Genomic DNA, 8,733 nt, shown 5'->3' on the forward strand with positions numbered 1-8,733 from the left:
TAGTGTGAACGACTTGATTTTTTATTTTTAAGAATATTTATTGATATAAACTTTACAAATAAAACACTACTAAAATACATATATGTATAAAGTATTTTAAAATATTCATAAACCACGGGCTGACCTCTAAGACTTGTGGGTTGGATCTATGAGGCTGGTGGGCCAAACGAGACAGAGCTGAAAAATCTTATTCTTAAATGAGCCAACAAAATAGGCTCAACCCCACTTAATTTAGGGGTTAGGTTGGGCAGGCTTATATAGTGGACAAAACCCATTTTGATAGTTGTACTTATATACACTCAGAATGAGTTTTGAGAAATTTGACAACGTTGAAACCGAGAAACCTTTAGTCAGTGAAATATTGAAGCAAAAAATTGTGATTTTCGATTATGGATTAAGGAATTTTCGTCTGGAATTGATAGGAATTGGAATAATTGGAGGGATGTTGAGGCTCAGGAGGTGGTGAAGGTAGCAAAGTAGTTGCCGGGGCTATGGATTCCGGTGATTGGAAGACTAAACTTTTGCGTGATTTGCGTGATTTGCGTCAAAGGATTGGCAACATTATGTAAGTTTTTTATATATTTGTTTTTGTGACTTGTTCTTTAATTTTTAAAAGGATTTTGGAATTTTGAATTTTAGGTTTTCTTTTTGGTGTGTGTGTTTCTTCGTTTTCTCAAGTATTGATTAATCAATCTCATACATGTTTTTTCACATTCTTTCTATTTTATTGGAAATTAGTTTATCAGGTGAATTTTGGGGTTTTTTTTGTTACTGGTACCGAGTGAGTTAAATGGAAGTTTATGCCCCAGATATTTCCAATTTTGGTAATCAGTCAAGGGGTAACATATGTGTACACTCTGACTCCATTCCTGAAATTATATTTTTGGGATTATACTATGTATGTTGTTGTTGTTTGGAGTGAGGATAAGGGTGTTGTGGTGTTATCAGTCTACAGGCTAGTTTAAGTGGGAGTTTTACTCACAGTGCTTTATGCTTTGCTTTAGATATGTCGAAATAGTAGGTTTGTGTTCGATATAATTGGATTATAACTACTGATATTTGCTTACAGGAAATAAATTTGTCTTTTGGAGCAGGGTAACTGTTATGTCGAATTATTTTTAATATATTTGAGAAGCATTTATCTAGATTGTGATCTTATCAAGACTTTGTTCTTGATACGTGGAAATGTCAGGTTGTTGCTGGAGCTAATTGCATTATAACTACTAATATTTGTTTAGAGGAAACACGATTTAGTCGTTTATAGCAGAGGCATATCGAGTTATTTTTAATATATTTGAGTAGTATTTATCGAGATATGGTTGTATAGAATGGAGACCTTAAAGAGGCATGTTCTGTCTCTCGGCGAGAAAGAGTACATGAGCTTAAAGGAAATTGTTGTGACGTTTGAAGAAAAGATATATTATGCTGCTAAAAGTCAGGTATATAGTCTAAACTTGTTTCTATTTGTTCATATTGTAAAGTTACCTCATGAGGGCGGGGGTAATTTCCAAGACCTTATAAGGAAGCCATCCGTCTCTTTTTCATCTGATGTGGGACTCTTGATGCATTTGTTCTCTTTAAAACCACCCATCCCTCTTTATCCGATGTGGGATTCTTCAACATGAATGATGCAATTTATTCTCCACTTCATTGATGTTATTTCTGCTTTTATAAACTTGCATTCGTCTTCTCCACTTCATTGATGTTATTTCTGCTTTTATAAACTTGCATTCGTCTTTTCCGTCATCAAGACGCATTGTATTAGGGATGGCGAGCGGAGCAGTACAGTGTGCTTGAATTTCACACTTTTAAACAAACATATCAGTCACTATTTTAGCACTTTTACCAAGACATTGTTGTCATAAAAAAAATAGATGCACTTATATTTACTCTCATGAATGTTCTTATAGCAGGGAAATGGAAGAGTGTGATACTATATATCAGTTCATCTTAACTATGAGATCAGTAAATTTTATCAATTTATTATTTATTTCTGTAAAATACCTCTTACGTGATGAAAAGACCAAAAAACAGGGTTAATTTTGTGTATTGACATATTTTTCTCACATAAATAGTATAGTATCATATAAATTATAATTCCCCAAAAGCACTCACTGTCAACACAAAAATGGAAATAGTTAAGTTATATAGAATTAAATTAAATAATGTCATATTTGAGTAACCAACATAGATTCACAAATTCTAGTTTTAACACTAATTTTTAAAATTAACCACCACATAAAAATTATTAGATCTAATTTAAATATCTTTCCACACCCAAGGAACCGCCACAAGGTAGGTTTAAGATCTGTGCATACTTTATCCACCCTAGATTTGATATGTTGTAGTTTGCACTTGCATGCCTAAGGAAGTTTAGTATTAAGAACTTAATTTATTTATTTTATTGTTTAAACTACTGTTGAGAGATGTTTAACTTCATGTGAAGGTCAGCGACTCTGCGTACACTCGACCCTCCGCAGACCCACTTGTGGGGTTACTTTTGCTATGTTGTTGTTTAAGCCTGCTGCATCAGTTTTGTAAGAAAAAAAATTAAACCCACCCTGCATAGGCTAACCCTGTTTGACAACACTATGTTGTATGTATTTTAACTAACACTTATCTAATATTGGAGCAAGATTATCTTGAACAGATATCTTCAAAGATGTTGACCTTAGATACAAGATCTCGAAATCTTATTCAGCCAAATCCTGCAAGTTGTTGAATGAGGGTATCAAATGCAAAAAATCAATTCTCCAGTGTTGATGATGAAGAATAGAACCTCTCAAAACCTCGATTTGAAGTGTATTGTGGACGAGACTGATGATTTGATAAGAAATGCTGATTTTTGCTTTGCTCCTGCTACTTAGAACAAATACAGTGGCCGATCATCTAGCTAAATTAGCTACAAGCAAAGCCAAATTTTTTCTAAGGTAATTTATATAGCCTTTAGATATGTGGAATGTAAAGCAATGTCGTGCATGTTGAATCATTCTCCTTCTGCCTGGATTGCCTTGCGGTAATCTCTGATGTATATACAGTGCCACGATCATAATCCTTGAGAAGAAAAAAAAATTCAACTAAGTTTTGATCACTTTAGCAATAATATCATTTCCCTTTTCTTCTGATGAATGTTCTGATTCGATCAAAATTTTGTTTGAATCGTGCTTGAAGGGCTCTCAAAGTCACATTGTCAGTATGAGATACTGGGAGCGGGTGAAGGACCAAAACGTTGTAGTTAAGCGTGCATTCAAGGAAAATGGTTTGAAACTCGTGGAAGGACACCAAGACTGTCATGAGGACACTACAAAAAAGCTCAATGCCTCTGTATGTTGTGAATTTGTGCAGAAATGTGATGGGGTTAGAACAGATCAAACTCACGGGCAATATTCTTCAGCTTTAAATGATGAAATTCCCAGCGAAAGGGAAGCCTTAGTACTTCTAAAATGAGTTTGCATTTTCCCTGAATCATTTCTAATAGGCAAACTCATTTTAGCAATACTAAGGCCTTCTTTTCGGTGGGAATAAAATCATTTAAATTTGAAGATGATTGCGCGTGAGTTTGATCTGTTCTAACCCCATCATATTTCTGCATAAATTCACAACATGCAGAGGCATTCAACTTTTCATAGTGTCCTCGTGACAGTCTTTGCGTCCTTCCACGAGCTTCAGGCCGTTTCTCCTTGAATACATGCTTAACTACAACGTTTTGGTCCTTCACCCGCACCAAGTATCTCATATTAACAATATGACTTGGAGAGCCCTCCAAGCACGATTCACACAACATCTTGATCGAATCAGAACATGCGTCAGAAGAAAAGGGAAATGAGAATACAGTTAAAGTGATCAAAACTTAGTCAAAAAGATTTTTCTCAGAATTATGATCCTGGCAATGCATATACATCAGAGATTACCGAAAGGCAATCCAGGCAGAAGTAAAATGTTTAAACATGCACGACACTGTTTTGCATTTCACATATCTACAGGCTATACAAATTACCTTACAAAAAAAATTGGCGTTGCTTGTAGTTAATTTAGCTAGATGATCGGCCACTATTTTGGTTCTCTGTAGTACGAGCGAAGCAAAAATCAGCATTTCTTATCAAATCATCTGTCTCGTCCATGATACTCTTCAAGTCGAGGTTTTGAGAGGTTCTATTCTTCATCATCAATACTGGAGAGTTGATTTTTTGCACTTGCTACCCTCATTCAACAACTACTTGCAATATTTGGCTGAATAAGATTTTGATATCTTGTCTCCAAGGTCAACATCTTTGAGAATGTTTGTTGAAGATAATCTTTCTGCAATATTAGATAAGTGAAAGTTAAAATACATACAACATACTGTTGGCAAATAGTGTTAGCCTATGCAGGGTGGGTTCAAATTCTTTCTTACAAAAATGATGCAACAGGCTTATACAACAACATAACAAGTCTCATGTGTTGTATTTCTAATAGGAAAATATTTTCTGACAGGATGTTTTGTATAAACCGAATTACTTCATTATGTTGTTGAAAAGTTTGTTTTCTGTAGCCACTACTAAGTGTACAGGAAATTTTATATGCTTTAATCATTGTACTGATCTTTAGGTGACAAACCCTAATAAGTATTGTTTGTGCTCTAGGTCAGAGTCCTAGCCCTGCTCTTTCTCTACATTCTGATTATTATTTTCCTATTAGTTATCCAAAATAAAGGACAGAAGAAAAGTTTATGATCAGAGTTCTTCATACTATTGTTTATTTGTGTAATACATAACTAATTAGTCAAAGTTATCTTTTGTTTAAGATAATAAACTTCTTTTTTTGAGATACTAGTCAAAATTATCATTTGTTGTGGAGGAAGTCTCAAAATAGTCTGTTATTTTCGAACTAGGCTCAAATGATCCTATTTCTTTTGTGTGGAGTACTAGTAGTTCCTCTTCTTTGATTAAGGGGTGAACTTTTAATCCTAATTTTAAAACCGTTTATCTTTAGACATAGAAAAACCTACATGTTGTGGATGAAAGCAAGAATGTTGTAAATGTGCCTGAAATTTTCAATGAAGCTAGTCTCAATAAATGAGGTAAGTGTAGAATTTTAAATGAAGTAATGTACAAGTAAATTTTTGTCATTGTTCTTTCTTTGTAGATCTGTTCTTTTAAGTGGCTTTAGCTGAAAGAGAGAACAAGAACTTGGCGACCATGGCAAGCTCTTGTCCATGAACTTTAGATACAGGATTAAGTCCCAAATATGAGAAATGAAAAGGATGAAATAGTGTGAGCTGGGGAATAGGTGTTAAAATAGTTAGTTTATATACGCCGTCAGTTTCTACCTGCTTGAGTAGCTTATATCAAACAATGAGAATGTTCAATATTTACGCTAATATCCATGGAAAGATAGTCTTATTAATCATTTGCAGATCTAAGGCTTGATATTCAAACTAGTAAATGTTGATGCCAAAGAAAAACAAGCCTATATACTAAAAATTTTAATGATGTAAATTTTATTCGGCATGTATAAAGATCAAGGGGCAAGGATTCTGCAAATAATTCATGAATTAATTTACAGTGACATGTATAATATCAATAATATGGGAGATTTTATCGCAACCAGCTCAATTTAGAACTTTTTACTTATACTAGTTATCACATGGACAAGAGAATCTATTAGGACTCAGACTCTCCTAACAACAAATCTTTAAACTTTCAAATGCAATTTAGAAGTAAGAATAACACTTAAACTCGAATTTACTAACACCAAAAGACATAATAAGTCTTAGAAATAGATAATAGAGAATAGTTCTAACAACAAAGGTATTTCGAGGAACCTTAACCTCCAAATCTGTCAGAGTACTGAATTCTATTACCTGCTAGGCAACTACTAGAATATATACACATAATAACTATTAAATAAAAAGATACATTTTGGCCTTATTTATACCCTTATTCTTGCAGCTATAGACCATACTAATAGTAGGTATAAGAATACCCGCCACATCGAGTTTCACCTTGTCCTAAAAGGTCAAATTAAGGAAACTTTGTATCAATGACTGCATAGGATTCCCAGGTGTTCTGAAAGTCTTTTGAATGTCTGGTAAGTCCTTCAGCTAAATTCAACCCAAGGAATCCATCTTGGCCATTTTTTTGCATGTCCCCTACAAAACAACGTAAATAAGTCTCCAAGGAGCGATTGAAAACCTCAGTTTGACCATCTATTGAGGGTGATAGCTAAGCTCAATTTGAGGCTAGTAATAGACAAATTGAACAATTCTTGCAGAAATTGTCTGACAAAAAACCGATCTCATTTAGACAGAATTGATTTGAAAAAACCATGATAAAAACATATAATCTCACAAACAAATATTGCAGGAACACTCTTTGTTGTATATGGATGAGAGATAAGAGGAGAAAATGACTATATTTAGTAAAATGGTCTACCACAACAAGTATAGCGTCATGTCCCATTGTTTTTGGTAACCTGCTGATGAAATCAATAGAAATAACGTTCCAAACTTGAGTAGGAATAGGTAACCTGTTGATGAGATCCATAGAAATATCGTTCCAAACATGAGTAGGAATAGGTAATGGATGCAGCAAGCTAGTGGGACTAAGGGTTTCATACTTATTCTGCATGCAAACTCCACAACTAGCCATAAAGTCTGTACATCCATTTTGATTCCAGTCCAATACAACACTTGAGAAATGTGCTTCCATGTCTGAAAAAATTCCGAGTGTGCACCAGTAGGTGAGGAGTGGAATTTCCTTAGAAACATGGGAATGTGTAATGAAGAACCGGAAATCACCTTATGAAAACTAGGCAGCCATTTTTTAGAACATAACTCGGCCGTGAAGCTCTATCTTGAAGCAAATCTAGTGTCAATTGATGAAGTTGATCATTTTGTTAGATTTCTATGGAAAGATCATGTAAGGAAGCGTTGTGTAAAACATAAAAAGACATGAAACAAAAATGGTGGGATAAGGCATCAGCGGCTTTATTTTCACAACCTAGGCGATATTGAATATCAAAATCAAATCTGGTGATCCATTTTTGTTGCTGCTCTGCCATAGCATGCTGTCCCATGAGGAATTCGAGACTTCGTTGATCTGTTCATATAAAAAGAAATTACAATCATTTTTAGGATTAGTAAATCAAGTAAGAGAATATATACCAAAATTAGCAGAACATTTAAAACCATTATACAAAAAACTCAAAAAAGATATTGAATATCATTTTGACAATAAAGATAAAGAACACATAAAAAATATTAAAAAATTATGCAAAAAATTACCAAAATTATATTTTCTTGATGAAAATAGAACGTTCACATATATAATTGAAACAGATTCAAGTGACCACAGTTACAGAGGAGTATTAAAATATAAATATGACAAAGAAAAGATAGAACACCATTGCAGGTATTGCTCAGGATCATATACTGAGGCACAAGCAAAATGGGAAATAAATAGAAATGAATTATTTGCATTATATAAATGTTTGTTAGCATTTGAGCCATATATAGTTTACAATAAATTTATTGTAAGAACAGATAACACACAGGTAAAATGGTGGATAACAAAAAAGCTAGATGATTCAGTTACAACAAAAGAAATAAGGAGATTAGTATTGAATATATTAAATTTTACATTTACAATTGAAATTATAAAAACTGATGAGAATCTCGTTGCAGATTACCTATCAAGAAAAAGGAACACAAACTGAACCAGATACAACAGAAGAAATACTCAAAGCTATTACTACACTTTCTACGAAAGTAGATAGTATGAGTAAAAAATTACAAAATTTGAAAATTAAAAGTCAGCAGCATGACTATAAATATGCGGAGCTATGTCGATCGGAAGACACGAAAATTCCAGAGCTACAAGGAGATGATGGGAAACTCCTTAAAACCCATAACATTTGTTTAAATGCAGCTACAACCAGCACATCTACAGCGGGACAACCTACAAAAAAGGAGGAGACTAAAATAAAATACACAAATACAAACTTGAATAAGTTATTCTCAAAACCATATACTCCTCAAAATACCCAGAAAGATATATTCATACCACCACAAGTAAATACCTACAAAGCCAGCCTAGATTCAGATAAACAAACATATAACCACATTACCAGAATGTATATAGAAAACATATACAAAGTACAGACTTTTCTAAACAAAAACCCTAAAGCCAAAAATATGAGAAACCCTGAACAAGACTACATAACACAACATCTACAAGGATACAATAAACTAATTGCACAACCAGGAACGAATCCAAACCTAGTAGCAACTTGCTACAATTACGGACTTATAAGCACAGTATATACTATTACAGGAGACGAAGTAGCTAAAATACACATAAGGCATTTCTGCAATATAAAAGAATAACAAAAGGAACTTTATTTTATATAAAGTTCTACTCAGCAACAGCAGAGATACTATATGAAGAAATTAAACCTACAATACAAGTTATTAAGATAGGTTTAACTAGAGATATGATAATACCAGAAAAAATAGATACAGAAGAAGAGATACAGAAGGTGGATATCCCAGATTTTTATGCAAACAAAAAGACTATTGGGATAACTACTATATTAAATGAGTTATCAAACAACTACCTAAATGAAAATGCAATTTGGAGTTATTACAACAGAGATCAGACAATGATATACTCCAATTTTAAAGATATAAGAGTAGCAGATATGGAAGAAGTACGACAATGGATATTAAGTCTACTAAAGCCAGAACAAACACCT

The 8,733-nt window shown here is 33.4% G+C and overlaps 1 long non-coding RNA gene across 1 annotated transcript; it reads left to right on the forward strand.

Annotated features, from left to right (window-relative positions):
* Nucleotides 1-285: 285 nt before the first annotated feature.
* On the forward strand, nt 286-1,648 carry LOC101252380 (uncharacterized). The gene is made up of 2 exons (XR_182615.5): nt 286-565; nt 1,070-1,648. It is a non-coding gene; the product is annotated as an uncharacterized lncRNA (long non-coding RNA).
* The last annotated feature ends 7,085 nt before the right edge of the window (nt 1,649-8,733 follow it).

The sequence above is a fragment of the Solanum lycopersicum genome, chromosome 4 (assembly GCF_036512215.1).
Source record: "Solanum lycopersicum chromosome 4, SLM_r2.1".
Taxonomy (NCBI): domain Eukaryota; kingdom Viridiplantae; phylum Streptophyta; class Magnoliopsida; order Solanales; family Solanaceae; genus Solanum; species Solanum lycopersicum.